This window comes from Pan paniscus, chromosome 6, assembly GCF_029289425.2.
Source record: "Pan paniscus chromosome 6, NHGRI_mPanPan1-v2.0_pri, whole genome shotgun sequence".
In the NCBI taxonomy this organism is placed as follows: Eukaryota; Metazoa; Chordata; class Mammalia; order Primates; family Hominidae; genus Pan; species Pan paniscus.
The window spans coordinates 74,823,882-74,847,555 of NC_073255.2; positions in this window are offsets into that span (position 1 = coordinate 74,823,882).

The following is a 23,674-nucleotide window of genomic DNA, read 5'->3' on the forward strand; positions in this document are numbered from 1 at the left end:
GATGGAATGGATTGGAATGGAATCAAAAGGAATGGAATGGAACGGAATGAAATGGAATGGAATGGAATGGAATTAACCGGAATGGAATGGAATGGAATGGAATGGAATGGAATGGAATGGCATCAAGGCGAATGCAATGGAATGGAATGGAATGGAATGGAATCAACCCTAATGGAATGGAATGGAATGGAATGGAATGGAATGGAATGGCATGGAATGCAATCAGAACGAATGGAATGGAATGGAATGGAATTGAAAGTAATGGAATCAATCGGAATGGAATGGAATGGAATGGAATGCAATGGAATGGAATGGAATCAACCCGAATTGAACGGAATGGAATGGAATTGAATGGAATGGAATGGAATCAAAGCAACTTGAATGTAATGTAATTAAACGGAATGGAATAACCCCGAATGCAATGGAATGGAATAGAATGGAATGGATTGGAATGGAATCAACCCGATAGGAATGGAATGGAACGGAATGGAAAGGAATGGAATGGAATGGAAAGGAATGGAATAGAATCAACCCGAATGGAAAAGAATGGAATGGAATAGAATGGAATGGAATGGAATGGAATCAACTCGAATGGAATGGAATGGAATGGAATGGAATGGAATGGAATGGAATGGTATGGAATAGAATGCATTGGAATGGAATGGTATGGAATAGAATCAACCCGAATGGAATGGAATGGAATGGAATCAACCAGAATGCAATGGAATGGAATGGAATGGAATGGAATGGAATGGAAGAGCATGGAATGGAATGGAATGGAATCAACCCGAATGGAATGGAATGGAATGGAAAGAAATGGAATGGAATGGAATGAAATGGAATGGAATGGAATAAACCCGAATGGAATGGAATGGAATAGAATGGAATTGATTGGAATGGAATAAACCACAGTGGAATGGAATGGAATGAAATGGAACGGAGTGGAATTAACCGGAATGGAATGGAAGGGAATGGAATGGAATGGAATGGAATGGAATGGAATGGAATATAATCAACCCGAATGGAACGGAATGGAATGGAATGGAATGGAATGGAATGGAATCAACCCGAATGGAATGGAATGGAATGGAATGGAATGGAATGGAAAGGAATGGAATGGAAAGGAATAGAATGGAATCAAACCGAATGGAATGGAATCGTATGGAATTGAATCAACCCATATGGAATGGAATGGAATGGAATGGAATGGAATGGAATGGAATAAACCCGAATGGAATGGAATGGAATAGGATGGAATGGATTGGAATGGAATCAACCGAAATGGAATGGAATGGAATGAAATGGAATGGAATGGAATGGAATTAAGCGAAGTGGAATGGAATGGAATGGAATGGAATAGAATCAACCCGAACGGAATGGAATGGAATGGAATGGAATGGAATGGAATGGAATGGAATCAAGGCGAATGCAATGGAATGGAATGGAATGGAATGGAATGGAATAGAATGGAATCAAGGCGAAAGCAATGGAACGGAATGGAATGGAATGGAATGGAATGGAATGGAATCAATCCTAATGGAATGGAATGGAATGGAATGGAATGGTATGGAATGGAATGGAATCAATCGGAATGGAATGGAATGGAATGCAATGCAATGGAATGGCATGGAATCAAACCGAATGTAATGGAATGGAGTGGAATTGAATGGAATGGAATGGAATCATCGCAAATTCAATGTAATGGAATGGAATGGAATGGAATGGAATGGAATCAACCCGAAATGAATGGAATCGAACGGAATGGAAAGGAATGGAATGGAATGGAATGGAATGGAATGGAATGGAATGGAATGGAATAGAATCAACCCTAATGGAATGGTATGGAATGGAATGGAGTGGAATGGAATGGAATAGAATCAACCCTAATGGAATGGTATGGCATGGAATGGAGTGGAATGGAATGGAATGGAATCAACACAAATGGACTGGAATGGAATGGAATGGAATAGAATCAACACGAATGGAATGGAATGGCATGGAATCAACCCGAATGAAATGGAATGGAATTGTTTGGAATGGAATGGAATGGAAAGGAATGGAATGGAATCAACCCGAGTGGAATGGAATGGAATGGAATGGATTGGAATGGAATGGATTGGAATGGAATCACCCCTAATGGAATGGAATGGAATGGAATGGAATGGAATGGAATGGAATCAACCCGAAAGGAATGTAATGGAATGGAATGGAATGGAAAGGAATGGAATGGAAAGGAATGGAATGGAATCAAACCGAATGGAATGGAATCGTATGGAATTGAATAAACCCATATGGAATGGAATGGAATGGAATGGAATGGAAGAAACACGAATGGAATGGAATGGAAGAGGATGGAATGGATTGGAATGGAATCAACCGGAATGGAATGGAATGGAATGAAATGGAATTAACCGGAATGGAATGGAATGGAATGGATTGGAATGGAATGGAATGGAATAGAATCAACACGAATGGAATGAAATGGAATGGAATGGAATGGAATGGAATGGAATCAACGTGAATGCAATGGAATGGAATTGAATGGAAGGGAATGGAATGGAATGGAATGGAATCAAGGCGAATGCAATGGAATTGAATGGAATGGAATGGAATCAACCCAAATGGATTGGAATGGAATGGAATGGAATTGAATGGAATGGAATGGAATGGAATGGAATGGAATGGAATGGAATAAACCCGAATGGAATGGAATGGAACGGAATGGAAAGGAATGCAATGGAATGGAATGGAATGGAATCAACCCGAAAGGAAAAGAATGGAATGGAATGGAATGGAATGGAATGGAATGGAATAGGATGGAATGGATTGGAATGGAATCAACCGGAAGAATGGAATGGAATGAAATGGAATGGAATGGAATGGAATTAACCGGAATGGAATGGAATGGAATGGAATAGAATCAACCCGAATGGCATGAAATGGAATGGAATGGAATGGAATGGAATGGAATGGAATCAAGGTGAATGCAAAGGAATGGAATTGAATGGAAGGGAATGGAATAGAATGGAATGGAATGGAATGGAATCAAGGCGATTGCAATGGAATGGAATGGAATGGAATGGAATCAACCCAAATGGAATGGAATGGAATGGAATGGAATGGAATTGAATGGAATGGAATGGAATGGAATGGAATGGAATGGAATGGAATGGTATAAACCCGAATGAAATGGAATGGAACGGAATGGAAAGGAATGCAATGGAATGGAATGGCATGGAATCAACCCGAAATGAAAAGAATGGAATGGAATGGAATGGAATGGAATGGAATGGAATGGAATGGAATGGAATCAACCCAAATGGAATGGAATGGAATGGAAAGGAATGGAAAGGAATGGAATGGAAAGGAATGGAATGGAATCGGACCGAATGGAATGGAATCGTATGGAATTGAATCAACCTATATGGAATGGAATGGAATGGAATGGAAATGAATGGAATGGAATGGAATGGAATAAACCCGAATGGAATGGAGTGGGATAGGATGGAATGGATTGGAATGGAATCAAAAGGAATGGAATGGAACGGAATGAAATGGAATGGAATGGAATGGAATTAACCGGAATGGAATGGAATGGAATGGAATGGAATGGAATGGAATGGCATCAAGGCGAATGCAATGGAATGGAATGGAATGGAATGGAATCAACCCTAATGGAATGGAATGGAATGGAATGGAATGGAATGGCATGGAATGCAATCAGAACGAATGGAATGGAATGGAATGGAATTGAAAGTAATGGAATCAATCGGAATGGAATGGAATGGAATGGAATGCAATGGAATGGAATGGAATCAACCCGAATTGAACGGAATGGAATGGAATTGAATGGAATGGAATGGAATCAAAGCAACTTGAATGTAATGTAATTAAACGGAATGGAATAACCCCGAATGCAATGGAATGGAATAGAATGGAATGGATTGGAATGGAATCAACCCGATAGGAATGGAATGGAACGGAATGGAAAGGAATGGAATGGAATGGAAAGGAATGGAATAGAATCAACCCGAATGGAAAAGAATGGAATGGAATAGAATGGAATGGAATGGAATGGAATCAACTCGAATGGAATGGAATGGAATGGAATGGAATGGAATGGAATGGAATGGTATGGAATAGAATGCATTGGAATGGAATGGTATGGAATAGAATCAACCCGAATGGAATGGAATGGAATGGAATCAACCAGAATGCAATGGAATGGAATGGAATGGAATGGAATGGAATGGAATGGAATGGAACAGAATGGAATGGAATGGAATGGAATCAACCCGAATGGAATGGAATGGAATGGAAAGAAATGGAATGGAATGGAATGAAATGGAATGGAATGGAATAAACCCGAATGGAATGGAATGGAATAGAATGGAATTGATTGGAATGGAATAAACCACAGTGGAATGGAATGGAATGAAATGGAACGGAGTGGAATTAACCGGAATGGAATGGAAGGGAATGGAATGGAATGGAATGGAATGGAATGGAATGGAATATAATCAACCCGAATGGAACGGAATGGAATGGAATGGAATGGAATGGAATGGAATCAACCCGAATGGAATGGAATGGAATGGAATGGAATGGAATGGAAAGGAATGGAATGGAAAGGAATAGAATGGAATCAAACCGAATGGAATGGAATCGTATGGAATTGAATCAACCCATATGGAATGGAATGGAATGGAATGGAATGGAATGGAATGGAATAAACCCGAATGGAATGGAATGGAATAGGATGGAATGGATTGGAATGGAATCAACCGGAATGGAATGGAATGGAATGAAATGGAATGGAATGGAATGGAATCGAATGCATCGGAATGGAATGGAATGGAATGGAATAGAATCAACCCGAACGGAATGGAATGGAATGGAATGGAATGGAATGGAATGGAATGGAATCAAGGCGAATGCAATGGAATGGAATGGAATGGAATGGAATGGAATAGAATGGAATCAAGGCGAAAGCAATGGAACGGAATGGAATGGAATGGAATGGAATGGAATGGAATCAATCCTAATGGAATGGAATGGAATGGAATGGAATGGTATGGAATGGAATGGAATCAATCGGAATGGAATGGAATGGAATGCAATGAAATGGAATGGCATGGAATCAAACCGAATGTAATGGAATGGAGTGGAATTGAATGGAATGGAATGGAATCATCGCAAATTCAATGGAATGGAATGGAATGGAATGGAATGGAATGGAATCAACCCGAAATGAATGGAATCGAACGGAATGGAAAGGAATGGAATGGAATGGAATGGAATGGAATGGAATGGAATGGAATAGAATCAACCCTAATGGAATGGTATGGAATGGAATGGAGTGGAATGGAATGGAATAGAATCAACCCTAATGGAATGGTATGGAATGGAATGGAGTGGAATGGAATGGAATAGAATCAACCCTAATGGAATGGTATGGAATGGAATGGAGTGGAATGGAATGGAATGGAATCAACACAAATGGACTGGAATGGAATGGAATGGAATAGAATCAACCCGAATGGAATGGAATGGCATGGAATCAACCCGAATGAAATGGAATGGAATTGTTTGGAATGGAATGGAATGGAAAGGAATGGAATGGAATCAACCCGAGTGGAATGGAATGGAATGGAATGGATTGGAATGGAATTGAATGGAATGGAATGGAATGGAATGGAATGGAATGGAATGGTATAAACCCGAATGAAATGGAATGGAACGGAATGGAAAGGAATGCAATGGAATGGAATGGCATGGAATCAACCCGAAATGAAAAGAATGGAATGGAATGGAATGGAATGGAATGGAATGGAATGGAATCAACCCAAATGGAATGGAATGGAATGGAAAGGAATGGAAAGGAATGGAATGGAAAGGAATGGAATGGAATCGGACCGAATGGAATGGAATCGTATGGAATTGAATCAACCTATATGGAATGGAATGGAATGGAATGGAAATGAATGGAATGGAATGGAATGGAATAAACCCGAATGGAATGGAGTGGGATAGGATGGAATGGATTGGAATGGAATCAAAAGGAATGGAATGGAACGGAATGAAATGGAATGGAATGGAATGGAATTAACCGGAATGGAATGGAATGGAATGGAATGGAATGGAATGGAATGGCATCAAGGCGAATGCAATGGAATGGAATGGAATGGAATGGAATCAACCCTAATGGAATGGAATGGAATGGAATGGAATGGAATGGCATGGAATGCAATCAGAACGAATGGAATGGAATGGAATGGAATTGAAAGTAATGGAATCAATCGGAATGGAATGGAATGGAATGGAATGCAATGGAATGGAATGGAATCAACCCGAATTGAACGGAATGGAATGGAATTGAATGGAATGGAATGGAATCAAAGCAACTTGAATGTAATGTAATTAAACGGAATGGAATAACCCCGAATGCAATGGAATGGAATAGAATGGAATGGATTGGAATGGAATCAACCCGATAGGAATGGAATGGAACGGAATGGAAAGGAATGGAATGGAATGGAAAGGAATGGAATAGAATCAACCCGAATGGAAAAGAATGGAATGGAATAGAATGGAATGGAATGGAATGGAATCAACTCGAATGGAATGGAATGGAATGGAATGGAATGGAATGGAATGGAATGGTATGGAATAGAATGCATTGGAATGGAATGGTATGGAATAGAATCAACCCGAATGGAATGGAATGGAATGGAATCAACCAGAATGCAATGGAATGGAATGGAATGGAATGGAATGGAATGGAATGGAATGGAACAGAATGGAATGGAATGGAATGGAATCAACCCGAATGGAATGGAATGGAATGGAAAGAAATGGAATGGAATGGAATGAAATGGAATGGAATGGAATAAACCCGAATGGAATGGAATGGAATAGAATGGAATTGATTGGAATGGAATAAACCACAGTGGAATGGAATGGAATGAAATGGAACGGAGTGGAATTAACCGGAATGGAATGGAAGGGAATGGAATGGAATGGAATGGAATGGAATGGAATGGAATATAATCAACCCGAATGGAACGGAATGGAATGGAATGGAATGGAATGGAATGGAATCAACCCGAATGGAATGGAATGGAATGGAATGGAATGGAATGGAAAGGAATGGAATGGAAAGGAATAGAATGGAATCAAACCGAATGGAATGGAATCGTATGGAATTGAATCAACCCATATGGAATGGAATGGAATGGAATGGAATGGAATGGAATGGAATAAACCCGAATGGAATGGAATGGAATAGGATGGAATGGATTGGAATGGAATCAACCGGAATGGAATGGAATGGAATGAAATGGAATGGAATGGAATGGAATCGAATGCATCGGAATGGAATGGAATGGAATGGAATAGAATCAACCCGAACGGAATGGAATGGAATGGAATGGAATGGAATGGAATGGAATGGAATCAAGGCGAATGCAATGGAATGGAATGGAATGGAATGGAATGGAATAGAATGGAATCAAGGCGAAAGCAATGGAACGGAATGGAATGGAATGGAATGGAATGGAATGGAATCAATCCTAATGGAATGGAATGGAATGGAATGGAATGGTATGGAATGGAATGGAATCAATCGGAATGGAATGGAATGGAATGCAATGAAATGGAATGGCATGGAATCAAACCGAATGTAATGGAATGGAGTGGAATTGAATGGAATGGAATGGAATCATCGCAAATTCAATGTAATGTAATGGAATGGAATGGAATGGAATGGAATCAACCCGAAATGAATGGAATCGAACGGAATGGAAAGGAATGGAATGGAATGGAATGGAATGGAATGGAATGGAATAGAATCAACCCTAATGGAATGGTATGGAATGGAATGGAGTGGAATGGAATGGAATAGAATCAACCCTAATGGAATGGTATGGAATGGAATGGAGTGGAATGGAATGGAATAGAATCAACCCTAATGGAATGGTATGGAATGGAATGGAGTGGAATGGAATGGAATGGAATCAACACAAATGGACTGGAATGGAATGGAATGGAATAGAATCAACCCGAATGGAATGGAATGGCATGGAATCAACCCGAATGAAATGGAATGGAATTGTTTGGAATGGAATGGAATGGAAAGGAATGGAATGGAATCAACCCGAGTGGAATGGAATGGAATGGAATGGATTGGAATGGAATGGATTGGAATGGAATCACCCCTAATGGAATGGAATGGAATGGAATGGAATGGAATGGAATGGAATCAACCCGAAAGGAATGTAATGGAATGGAATGGAATGGAAAGGAATGGAATGGAAAGTAATGGAATGGAATCAAACCGAATGGAATGGAATCGTATGGAATTGATTAAACCCATATGGAATGGAATGGAATGGAATGGAATGGAAGAAACACGAATGGAATGGAATGGAAGAGGATGGAATGGATTGGAATGGAATCAACCGGAATGGAATGGAATGGAATGAAATGGAATTAACCGGAATGGAATGGAATGGAATGGATTGGAATGGAATGGAATGGAATAGAATCAACACGAATGGAATGAAATGGAATGGAATGGAATGGAATGGAATGGAATCAACGTGAATGCAATGGAATGGAATTGAATGGAAGGGAATGGAATGGAATGGAATGGAATCAACCCAAATGGATTGGAATGGAATGGAATGGAATTGAATGGAATGGAATGGAATGGAATGGAATAAACCCGAATGGAATGGAATGGAACGGAATGGAAAGGAATGCAATGGAATGGAATGGAATGGAATCAACCCGAAAGGAAAAGAATGGAATGGAATGGAATGGAATGGAATGGAATGGAATAGGATGGAATGGATTGGAATGGAATCAACCGGAAGAATGGAATGGAATGAAATGGAATGGAATGGAATGGAATTAACCGGAATGGAATGGAATGGAATGGAATAGAATCAACCCGAATGGAATGAAATGGAATGGAATGGAATGGAATGGAATGGAATGGAATCAAGGCGAATGCAATGGAATGGAATGGAGTGGAATGGAATCAACCCAAATGGAATGGAATGGAATGGAATGGAATGGAATTGAATGGAATGGAATGGAATGGAATGGAATGGTATAAACCCGAATGAAATGGAATGGAACGGAATGGAAAGGAATGCAATGGAATGGAATGGCATGGAATCAACCCGAAATGAAAAGAATGGAATGGAATGGAATGGAATGGAATGGAATGGAATGGAATGGAATCAACCCAAATGGAATGGAATGGAATGGAAAGGAATGGAAAGGAATGGAATGGAAAGGAATGGAATGGAATCAAACCGAATGGAATGGAATCGTATGGAATTGAATCAACCCATATGGAATGGAATGGAATGGAATGGAAATGAATGGAATGGAATGGAATGGAATAAACCCGAATGGAATGGAGTGGAATAGGATGGAATGGATTGGAATGGAATCAAAAGGAATGGAATGGAACGGAATGAAATGGAATGGAATGGAATGGAATTAACTGGAATGGAATGGAATGGAATGGAATGGAATGGAATGGAATGGAATGGAATCAAGGCGAATGCAATGGAATGGAATGGAATGGAATGGAATCAACCCTAATGGAATGGAATGGAATGGAATGGAATGGAATGGAATGGCATGGAATGCAATCAGAACGAATGGAATGGAATGGAATGGAATTGAATGTAATGGAATCAATCGGAATGGAATGGAATGGAATGGAATGCAATGGAATGGAATGGAATCAAACCGAATTGAACGGAATGGAATGGAATTGAATGGAATGGAATGGAATCAACGCAACTTGAATGTAATGTAATTAAACGGAATGGAATAACCCCAAATGCAATGGAATGGAGTAGAATGGAATGGATTGGAATGGAATCAACCCGATAGGAATGGAATGGAACGGAATGGAAAGGAATGGAATGGAATGGAAAGGAATGGAATAGAATCAACCCGAATGGAAAAGAATGGAATGGAATAGAATGGAATGGAATGGAATGGAATCAACTCGAATGGAATGGAATGGAATGGAATGGAATGGAATGGAATGGTATGGAATAGAATGCATTGGAATGGAATGGTATGGAATAGAATCAACCCGAATGGAATGGAATGGAATGGAATCAACCAGAATGCAATGGAATGGAATGGAATGGAATGGAATGGAATGGAACAGTATGGAATGGAATGGAATGGAATCAACCGGAATGGAATGGAATGGAATGGAAAGAAATGGAATGGAATGGAATGAAATGGAATGGAATGGAATAAACCCGAATGGAATGGAATGGAATAGAATGGAATTGATTGGAATGGAATAAACCACAGTGGAATGGAATGGAATGAAATGGAACGGAGTGGAATTAACCGGAATGGAATGGAAGGGAATGGAATGGAATGGAATGGAATGGAATATAATCAACCCGAATGGAATGGAATGGAATGGAATGGAATGGAATGGAATGGAATGGAATCAACCCGAATGGAATGGAATGGAATGGAATGGAATGGAATGGAAAGGAATGGAATGGAAAGGAATAGAATGGAATCAAACCGAATGGAATGGAATCGTATGGAATTGAATCAACCCATATGGAATGGAATGGAATGGAATGGAATGGAATGGAATAAACCCGAATGGAATGGAATGGAATAGGATGGAATGGATTGGAATGGAATCAACCGGAATGGAATGGAATGGAATGAAATGGAATGGAATGGAATGGAATTAACCGGAATGGAATGGAATGGAATGGAATGGAATGGAATGGAATGGAATAGAATCAACCCGAATGGAATGAATTGGAATGGAATGGAATGGAATGGAATGGAATCAACATGAATGCAATTGAATGGAATTGAATGGAAGGGAATGGAATGAAATGGAATGGAATCAAGGCGAATGCAATGGAATGGAATGGAATGGAGTCAGCCCAAATGGATTGGAATGGAATGGAATGGAATGGAATGGAATGGAATGGAATAAACCGGAATGGAATGGAATGGAACGGAATGGAAAGGAATGCAATGGAATGGAATGGAATGGAATCAACCCAAAAGGAAAAGAATGGAATGGAATGGAATGGAATGGAATAGGATGGAATGGATTGGAATGGAATCAACCGGAATAGAATGGAATGGAATGGAATGGAATGGAATGGAATAGGATGGAATGGATTGGAATGGAATCAACCGGAATAGAATGGAATGGAATGAAATGGAATGGAATGGAATGGATTGGAATGGAATGGAATGGAAAGGAACGGAATGGAATCAACCCGAATGGAATGGAATGGAATGGAATGGAATGGAATGAAATCAAGGCAAATGCAATGCAATGGAATGGAATGGAATGGATTGGAATGGAATGGAATGGAAAGGAACGGAATGGAATCAACCCGAATGGAATGGAATGGAATGGAATGGAATGGAATCAACCCGAATGGAATGGAATGGAATCGAATGGAATAGAATGGAATGGAATCAACCCGAATGGAATGGAATGGAATGGAATGGAATGGAATAGAATCAACTGGAATGGAATGGAATTAAATGGAATGGATTGGAATGGAATGGAATGTAGTGGAATCAACCGGAAAGGAATGGAATGGAATGGAATGGAATGGAATGGAATGCAATCAACTGGAATGGAATGGAAAGGAATGGAATGGACTGCAATGGAATCAACCCGAATGGAATGGAATGGAATGAAATGGAACCGAATAGAATCAACCGGAATGGAGTTAAATGGAATGGAATGCAATGGAATGGAATAGAATCAAAGAGAATAGAATGGAATGGAGTGGAATAGAATGGAATCAACCCGAATGCAATGGAATGTAGTGGAATGGAATGGAAAGGAATGGATTGGAATGGAATGAAATCAACCAGAATTGAATGGAATGGAATGGATTGTAAAGGAATGGAATGGAATGGAACGGAATGGATTGGAATGGAATGAAATCAACCTGAATGCAATGGAATGGAATCAAATGGAATGGAATGGAATGGAATGGAAGGGAATGGAATGCAATGGTATGGAATCAACCCGAATGTAATGGAATGGAATGGAATGGAATGGAATGGAATGGAATCAACTGGAATGGAATGGAATGAAATGGAATGGATTGGAATGGAATGGAATGTAATGGAATCAACCGGAAAAGAATGGAATGGAATGGAATGGAATGGAATGGAATCAACTGGAATGGAATGGAAAGGAATGGAATGGACTGCAATGGAATCAACCCGAATGGAATGGAACGGAATGAATTGGAACCGAATAGAATCAACCGGAATGGAGTTAAATGGAATGGAATGCAATGGAATGGAATAGAATCAAACAGAATAGAATGGAATGGAGTGGAATAGAATGGAATCGACCCGAATGCAATGGAATGTAATGGAATGGAAAGGAACGGAATGGATTGGAATGGAACGGAATCAACCCAAATGGAATGGAATTGAATGCATTGGAATGGAATGGAATGGTATGGAATAGAATCAACCCGAATGGAATGGAATGGAATGGAATCAACCAGAATGCAATGGAATGGAATGTAATGTAATGGAATGGAATGGAATGGAATGGAATGGAACGGTATGGAAAGGAATGGAATGGAATCAACCCGAATGGAATGGAATGGAATGCAATGGAATGGAAAGGAATGGAATGGAATGGAACGAAATGGAATGGAATGGAATAAACCCGAATGGAATGGAATGGAATAGAGTGGAATTGATTGGAATGGAATAAACCAGAGTGGAATGGAATGGAATGAAATGGAACGGAGTGGAATTAACCGGAATGGAATGGAAGGGAATGGAATGGAATGGAATGGAATGGAATATAATCAACCCTAATGGAATGGAATGGAATGGAATGGAATGGAATGGAATGGAATTGAGTGGAATCAACCCAAATGGAATGGAATGGAATGGAATGGAATGGAATGGAATGGAAAGGAATGGATTGGAGAGGAATGGAATGGAATCAACCCGAATGGAATGGAATCGTATGGAATTGAATCAACCCATATGGAATGGAATGGAATGGAATAGAATGGAATGGAATGGAATGGAATAAACCCGAATGGAATGGAATGGAATAGGATGGAATGGATTGGAATGGAATCAACCGGAATGGAATGCAATGGAATGAAATGGAATGGAATGGAATGGAATTAAGCGAAGTGGAATGGAATGGAATGGAATGGAATAGACTCAACCCGAACGGAATGGAATGGAATGGAATGGAATGGAATGGAATGGAATGGAATCAAGGCGAATGGAATGGAATGGAATTGAATGGAATGGAATGGAATAGAATGGAATCAAGGCGAAAGCAATGGAATGGAATGGAATGGAATGGAATCAATCCTAATGGAATGGAATGGAATGGAATGGAATGGAATGGAATCAATCGGAATGGAATGGAATGGAATGCAATGCAATGGAATGGCATGGAATCAAACCGAATGTAATGGAATGGAGTGGAATTGAATGGAATGGAATGGAATCATCGCAAATTCAATGTAATGGAATGGAATGGAATGGAATGGAATCAACCCGAAATGAATGGAATCGAACGGAATGGAAAGGAATGGATTGGAATGGAATGGAATGGAATGGAATGGAATGGAATGGAATAGAATCAACCCTAATGGAATGGTATGGAATGGAATGGAGTGGAATGGAATGGAATAGAATCAACCCCAATGGAATGGTATGGAATGGAATGGAGTGGAATGGAAAGGAATGGAATCAACACAAATGGACTGGAATGGAATGGAATGGAATAGAATCAACCCGAATGGAATGGAATGGCATGGAATCAACCCGAATGAAATGGAATGGAATTGTTTGGAATGGAATGGAATGGAAAGGAATGGAATGGAATCAACCCGAGTGGAATGGAATTCAATTGAATGGATTGGAATGGAATGGATTGGAATGGAATCAACCCTAATGGAATGGAATGGAATGGAATGGAATGGAATGGAATGGAATGGAAAGAATATAATCAACCCGAATGGAATGGAATGGAATGGAATGGAATGGAATGGAATCAACCCGAATGGAATGTAATGGAATGGAATGGAATGGAAAGGAATGGAATGGAAAGGAATGGAATGGAATCAAACCGAATGGAATGGAATCGTATGGAATTGAATAAACCCATATGGAATGGAATGGAATGGAATGGAATGGAATGGAATGGAATGGAATGGAATGGAATAAACCCGAATGGAATGGAATGGAAGAGGATGGAATGGATTGGAATGGAATCAACCGGAATGGAATGGAATGGAATGAAATGGAATTAACCGGAATGGAATGGAATGGAATGGAATGGAATGGAATGGAATGGAATGGAATAGAATCAACCCGAATGGAATGAAATGGAATGGAATGGAATGGAATGGAATGGAATGGAATCAACGTGAATGCAATGGAATGGAATTGAATGGAATGGAATGGAATGGAATGGAATGGAATCAAGGCGAATGCAATGGAATGGAATGGAATGGAATGGAATCAACCCAAATGGATTGGAATGGAATGGAATGGAATGGAATGGAATGGAATGGAATGGAATAAACCCGAATGGAATGGAATGGAACGGAATGGAAAGGAATGCAATGGAATGGAATGGAATGGAATCAACCCGAAAAGAAAAGAATGGAATGGAATGGAATGGAATGGAACGGAATGGAATAGGATGGAATGGATTGGAATGGAATCAACCGGAATAGAATGGAATGCAATGAAATGGAATGTAATGGAATGGAATTAACCGGAATGGAATGGAATGGAATGGAATAGAATCAACCCGAATGGAATGAAATGGAATGGAATGGAATGGAATGGAATGGAATGTAATCAAGGTGAATGCAAAGGAATGGAATTGAATGGAAGGGAATGGAATAGAATGGAATGGAGTGAAATGGAATGAAGGCGAATGCAATGGAATGGAATGAAGTGGAATGGAATCAACCCAAATGGAATGAAATGGAATGGAATGGAATGGAATGGAATGGAATGGAATTGAATGGAATGGAATGGAATGGAATGGTATAAACCCGAATGGAATGGAATGGAAAGGAATGGAAAGGAATGCAATGGAATGGAATGGCATGGAATCAACCCGAAATGAAAAGAATGGAATGGAATGGAATGGAATGGAATGGAATCATCCCAAATGGAATGGAATGGAATGGAAAGGAATGGAATGGAAAGGAATGGAATGGAATCAAACCGAGTGGAATGGAATCGTATGGAATTGAATCAACCCATATGGAATGGAATGGAATGGAATGGAAATGAATGGAATGGAATGGAATGGAATAAACCCGAATGGAATGGAGTGGAATAGGATGGAATGGATTGGAATGGAATCAAACGAAATGGAATGGAACGGAATGAAATGGAATGGAATGGAATGGAATTAACCGGAATGGAATGGAATGGAATGGAATGGAATGGAATGGAATGGAATGGAATCAAGGCGAATGCAATGGAATGGAATGGAATGGAATGGAATCAACCTTAATGGAATGGAATGGAATGGAATGGAATGGAATGGAATGGAATGGCATGGAATGCAATAAGAACGAATGGTATGGAATGGAATGGAATTGAAAGGAATGGAATCAATCGGAATGGAATGGAATGGAATGGAATGCAATGGAATGGAATGGAATCAACCCGAATGGAACGGAATGGAATGGAATTGAATGGAATGGAATGGAATCAACGCAACTTGAATGGAATGGAATGAAACGGAATGGAATAACCCGGAATGCAATGGAATGGAATAGAATGGAATGGATTGGAATGGAATAAACCTGAAAGGAATGGAATGGAATGGAATGGAAAGGAATGGAATGGAATGGAAAGGAATAGAATAGAATCAACCCGAATGGAAAAGAATGGAATGGAATAGAATGGAATGGAATGGAATGGAATCAACTCGAATGGAATGGAATGTAATGGAATGGAATGGAATGGAATGGAATGGAATGGAGTGGAATCAACCCGAATGGAGTATATTGGAATGGAATGGAATGGAATGGAATGGAACGGAATAGAATCAACTCGAATGGAATGGAAAGGAATGGAATGGAATGGAATGGAATCAAGGCAAATGCAATGGAATGGAATGGAATGTTATGGATTGGAATGGAATGGAATGGAAAGGAACGGAATAGAATCAACCCGAAAGGAATGGAATGGAATGGAATGGAATGGAATGGAATCAACCCGAATGGATTGGAATGGAATTGAATGGAATAGAATGGAATGGAATCAACCCGAATGGAATGGAATGGAATGGAATGGAATGGAATGGAATGGAATGGAATCAACTGAAATGGAATGGAATGAAATGGAATGGATTGGAATGGAATGGAATGTAATGGAATCAATCGGAAAGGAATGGAATGAAATGGAATGGAATGGAATCAACTGGAATGGAATGGAAAGGAATGGAATGGACTGCAATGGAATCAACCCGAATAGAATGGAATGGAATGAAATGGAACCGAATAGAATCAACCGGAATGGAGTTAAATGGAATGGAATGCAATGGAATGGAATAGAATCAAACAGAACAGAATGGAATGGAGTGGAATAGAATGGAATCAACACGAATGCAATGGAATGTAATGGAATGGAATGGAACGGAATGGATTGGAATGGAACGGAATCAACCCAAATGGAATGGAATTGAATGCATTGGAATGGAATGGTATGGAATAGAATCAACCCGAATGGAATGGAATGGAATGGAATCAACCAGAATGCAATGGAATGGAATGGAATGGAATGGAATGGAATGGAATGGAATGGAATGGAATGGAACAGTATGGAATGGAATGGAATGGAATCAACCCGAATGGAATGGAATGGAATGGAAAGGAATGGAATGGAATGGAATGAAATGGAATGGAATGGAATAAACCCGAATGGAATGGAATGGAATAGAATGGAATTGATTGGAATGGAATAAACCACAGTGGAATGGAATGGAATGAAATGGAACGGAGTGGAATTAACCGGAATGGAATGGAAGGGAATGGAATGGAATGGAATGGAATGGAATGGAATATAATCAACTCGAATGGAATGGAATGGAATGGAAAGGAATGGAATGGAAAGGAATAGAATGGAATCAAACCGAATGGAATGGAATCGTATGGAATTGAATCAACCCATATGGAATGGAATGGAATGGAATGGAATGGAATGGAATGGAATGGAATAAACCCGAATGGAATGGAATGAAATAGGATGGAATGGATTGGAATGGAATCAACCGGAATGGAATGAAATGGAATGGAATGGAATGGAATTAACCGGAATGGAATGGAATGGAATGGAATGGAATGGAATGGAATGGAATGGAATGGAATCAACATGAATGCAATTGAATGGAATTGAATGGAAGGGAATGGAATGGAATGGAATGGAATCAAGGCGAATGCAATGGAATGGAATGGAATGGAGTCAGCCCAAATGGATTGGAATGGAATGGAATGGAATGGAATGGAATAAACCGGAATGGAATGGAATGGAACGGAATGGAAAGGAATGCAATGGAATTGAATGGAATGGAATCAACCCGAAAGGAAAAGAATGGAATGGAATGGAATGGAATGGAATGGAATGGAATAGGATGGAATGGATTGGAATGGAATCAACCGGAATAGAATGGAATGGAATGAAATGGAATGGAATGGAATGGAATTAACCAGAATGCAATGGAATGGATTGGAATGGAATGGAATGGAATAGAATCAACCCGAATGGAATGAAATGGAATGGAATGGAATGGAATGGAATGGAATGGAATGTAATCAAGGTGAATGCAATGGAATGGAATTGAATGGAAGGGAATGGAATAGAATGGAATGGAATGGAATGGAATGGAATCAAGGCGAATGCAAAGGAATGGAATGGAATGGAATGGAATCAACCCAAATGGAATGGAATGGAATGGAATGGAAAGGAATGGAATGGAATGGAATGGAATGGAACGGAATGGAATAAACCCGAATGGAATGGAATGGAACGGAATGGAAAGGAATGCAATGGAATGGAATGGCATGGAATCAACCCGAAAGGAAAAGAATGGATTGGAATGGAATGGAAAGTAATGGAATGGAATCAACCCAAATGGAATGGAATGGAATGGAACGGAATGGAAAGGAATGCAATGGAATGGAATGGAATGGAATCAACCTGAAAGGAAAAGAATGGAATGGAATGGAATGGAATGGAATGGAATATAATCAACCCGAATGGAATGGAATGGAATGGAATGGAATCAACCCAAATGGAATGGAATGGAATGGAATGGAATGGAAAGGAATGGAATGGAAAGGAATGGAATGGAATCAAACCGAATGGAATGGAATCGTATGGAATTGAATCAACCCATATTGAATGGAATGCAATGGAATGGAATAGAATCAACCCGAATGGAAAAGAATGGAATGGAATAGAATGGAATGGAATGGAATGGAATAAACCCGAATGGAATGGAATGGAATAGGATGGAATGGATTGAAATGGAATCAACCGGAATGGAATGGAATGGAATGAAATGGAATGGAATGGAATGGAATTAAGCGAAGTGGAATGGAATGGAATGGAATGGAATAGAATCAACCCGAACGGAATGGAATGGAATGGAATGGAATGGAATGGAATGGAATGGAATGGAATGGAATGGAATGGAATCAAGGCGAATGCAATGGAATGGAATTCAATGGAATGGAATGGAATAGAATGGAATCAAGGCGAAAGCAATGGAATGGAATGGAATGGAATGGAATGGAATGGAATCAATCCTAATGGAATGGAATGGAATGGAATGGAATGGAATGGAATGGAATCAATCGGAATGGAATGGAATGGAATGCAATGCAGTGGAATGGCATGGAATCAAACCGAATGTAATGGAATGGAGTGGAATTGAATGGAATGGAATGGAATAATCGCAAATTCAATGTAATGTAATGGAATGGAATGGAATGGAATGGAATCAACCCGAAATGAATGGAATCGAACGGAATGGAAAGGAATGGAATGGAATGGAATGGAATGGAATGGAATGGAATGGAATGGAATAGAATCAACCCTAATGGAATGGTATGGAATGGAATGGAGTGGAATGGAATGGAATAGAATCAACCCTAATGGAATGGTATGGAATGGAATGGAGTGGAATGGAATGGAATGGAATCAACACAAATGGACTGGAATGGAATGGAATGGAATAGAATCAACCCGAATGGAATGGAATGGAATGGAATGGCATGGAATCATCCCGAATGAAATGGAATGGAATTGTTTGGAATGGAATGGAATGGAAAGGAATGGAATGGAATCAACCCGAGTGGAATGGAATGGAATGGAATGGATTGGAATGGAATGGATTGGAATGGAATCAACCGTAATGGAATGGAATGGAATGGAATGGAATGGAATGGAATATAATCAACCCGAATGGAATGGAATGGAATGGAATGGAATGGAATGGAATGGAATCAACCCGAATGGAATGTAATGGAATGGAATGGAATGGAAAGGAATGGAATGGAAAGGAATGGAATGGAATCAAACCGAATGGAATGGAATCGTATGGAATTGAATAAACCCATATGGAATGGACTGGAATGGAATGGAATGGAATGGAATGGAATGGAATGGAATAAACCCGAATGGAATGGAATGGAAGAGGATGGAATGGATTGGAATGGAATCAACCGGAATGGAATGGAATGGAATGAAATGGAATTAACCGGAATGGAATGGAATGGAATGGAATGGAATGGAATAGAATCAACCCGAATGGAATGAAATGGAATGGAATGGAATGGAATGGAATGGAATGGAATCAACGTGAATGCAATGGAATGGAATTGAATGGAAGGGAATGGAATGGAATGGAATGGAATGGAATCAAGGCGAATGCAATGGAATGGAATGGAATGGAATGGAATCAACCCAAATGGATTGGAATGGAATGGAATGGAATTGAATGGAATGGAATGGAATGGAATGGAATGGAATGGAATGGAATGGAATAAACCCGAATGGAATGGAATGGAACGGAATGGAAAGGAATGCAATGGAATGGAATGGAATGGAATCAACCCGAAAGGAAAAGAATGGAATGGAATGGAATGGAATGGAATGGAATGGAATGGAATAGGATGGAATGGATTGGAATGGAATCAACCGGAATAGAATGGAATGGAATGAAATGGAATGGAATGGAATGGAATTAACCGGAATGGAATGGAATGGAATGGAATAGAATCAACCCGAATGGAATGAAATGGAATGGAATGGAATGGAATGGAATGGAATGGAATGTAATCAAGGTGAATGCAAAGGAATGGAATTGAATGGAAGGGAATGGAATAGAATGGAATGGAATGGAATGGAATCAAGGCGAATGCAATGGAATGGAATGGAATGGAATGGAATCAACCCAAATGGAATGGAATGGAATGGAATTGAATGGAATGGAATGGAATGGAATGGAATGGAATGGAATGGAATGGAATGGAATGGTATAAACCCGAATGGAATGGAATGGAACGGAATTGGAAGGAATGCAATGGAATGGAATGGCATGGAATCAACCCGAAAGGAAAAGAATGGAATGGAATGGAATGGAATGGAATGGAATGGAATGGAATGGAATCAACCCAAATGGAATGGAATGGAATGGAAAGGAATGGAAAGGAATGGAATGGAAAGGAATGGAATGGAATCAAACCGAATGGAATGGAATCGTATGGAATTGAATCAACCCATATGGAATGGAATGGAATGGAATGGAAATGAATGGAATGGAATGGAATGGAATAAACCCGAATGGAATGGAGTGGAATAGGATGGAATGGATTGGAATGGAATCAAACGGAATGGAATGGAACGGAATGAAATGGAATGGAATGGAATGGAATTAATTGGAATGGAATGGAATGGAATGGAATGGAATGGAATGGAATCAAGGCGAATGCAATGGAATGGAATGGAATGGAAAGGAATCAACCCTAATGGAATGGAATGGAATGGAATGGAATGGAATGGAATGGAATGGCATGGAAATGCAATCAGAACGAATGGTATGGAATGGAATGGAATTGAAAGGAATGGAATCAATCGGAATGGAATGGAATGTAATGGAATGCAATGGAATGGAATGGAATCAACCCGAATGGAACGGAATGGAATGGAATTTAATGGAATGGAATGGAATCAACGCAACTTGAATGGAATGGAATCAACCGGAATGGAATGGAATGGAATGAAATGGAATGGAATGGAATGGAATTAAGCGAAGTGGAATGGAATGGAATGGAATGGAATAGAATCAACCCGAACGGAATGGAATGGAATGGAATGGAATGGAATGGAATGGAATCAAGGCGAATGCAATGGAATGGAATTCAATGGAATGGAATGGAATAGAATGGAATCAAGGCGAAAGCAATGGAATGGAATGGAATGGAATGGAATGGAATGGAATCAATCCTAATGGAATGGAATGGAATGGAATGGAATGGAATGGAATGGAATCAATCGGAATGGAATGGAATGGAATGCAATGCAGTGGAATGGCATGGAATCAAACCGAATGTAATGGAATGGAGTGGAATTGAATGGAATGGAATGGAATAATCGCAAATTCAATGTAATGTAATGGAATGGAATGGAATGGAATGGAATCAACCCGAAATGAATGGAATCGAACGGAATGGAAAGGAATGGAATGGAATGGAATGGAATGGACTGGAATGGAATGGAATGGAATAGAATCAACCCGAATGGAATGGAATGGAATGGAATGGCATGGAATCATCCCGAATGAAATGGAATGGAATTGTTTGGAATGGAATGGAATGGAAAGGAATGGAATGGAATCAACCCGAGTGGAATGGAATGGAATGGAATGGATTGGAATGGAATGGATTGGAATGGAATCAACCGTAATGGAATGGAATGGAATGGAATGGAATGGAATGGAATATAATCAACCCGAATGGAATGGAATGGAATGGAATGGAATGGAATGGAATGGAATGGAATCAACCCGAATGGAATGTAATGGAATGGAATGGAATGGAAAGGAATGGAATGGAAAGGAATGGAATGGAATCAAACCGAATGGAATGGAATCGTATGGAATTGAATAAACCCATATGGAATGGACTGGAATGGAATGGAATGGAATGGAATGGAATGGAATGGAATGGAATAAACCCGAATGGAATGGAATGGAAGAGGATGAAATGGATTGGAATGGAATCAACCGGAATGGAATGGAATGGAATGAAATGGAATTAACCGGAATGGAATGGAATGGAATGGAATGGAATGGAATGGAATGGAATAGAATCAACCCGAATGGAATGAAATGGAATGGAATGGAATGGAATGGAATGGAATCAACGTGAATGCAATGGAATGGAATTGAATGGAAGGGAATGGAATGGAATGGAATGTAATGGAATCAAGGCGAATGCAATTGAATGGAATGGAATGGAATGGAATCAACCCAAATGGATTGGAATGGAATGGAATGGAATGGAATGGAATGGAATGGAATGGAATAAACCCGAATGGAATGGAATGGAACGGAATGGAAAGGAATGCAATGGAATGGAATGGAATGGAATCAACCCGAAAGGAAAAGAATGGAATGGAATGGAATGGAATGGAATGGAATGGAATGGAATGGAATAGGATGGAATGGATTGGAATGGAATCAACCGGAATAGAATGGAATGGAATGAAATGGAATGGAATGGAATGGAATTAACCGGAATGGAATGGAATGGAATGGAATAGAATCAACCCGAATGGAATGAAATGGAATGGAATGGAATGGAATGGAATGGAATGTAATCAAGGTGAATGCAAAGGAATGGAATTGAATGGAAGGGAATGGAATAGAATGGAATGGAATGGAATGGAATCAAGGCGAATGCAATGGAATGGAATGGAATGGAATGGAATCAACCCAAATGGAATGGAATGGAATGGAATTGAATGGAATGGAATGGAATGGAATGGAATGGAATGGTTTAAACCCGAATGGAATGGAATGGAACGGAATTGGAAGGAATGCAATGGAATGGAATGGCATGGAATCAACCCGAAAGGAAAAGAATGGAGTGGAATGGAATGGAATGGAATGGAATCAACCCAAATGGAATGGAATGGAATGGAAAGGAATGGAAAGGAATGGAATGGAAAGGAATGGAATGGAATCAAACCGAATGGAATGGAATCGTATGGAATTGAATCAACCCATATGGAATGGAATGGAATGGAATGGAAATGAATGGAATGGAATGGAATGGAATAAACCCGAATGGAATGGAGTGGAATAGGGTGGAATGGATTGGAATGGAATCAAACGGAATGGAATGGAACGGAATGAAATGGAATGGAATGGAGTGGAATTAATCGGAATGGAATGGAATGGAATGGAATGGAATGGAATGGAATCAAGGCGAATGCAATGGAATGGAATGGAATGGAAAGGAATCAACCCTAATGGAATGGAATGGAATGGAATGGACTGGAATGGAATGGAATGGAATGGCATGGAAATGCAATCAGA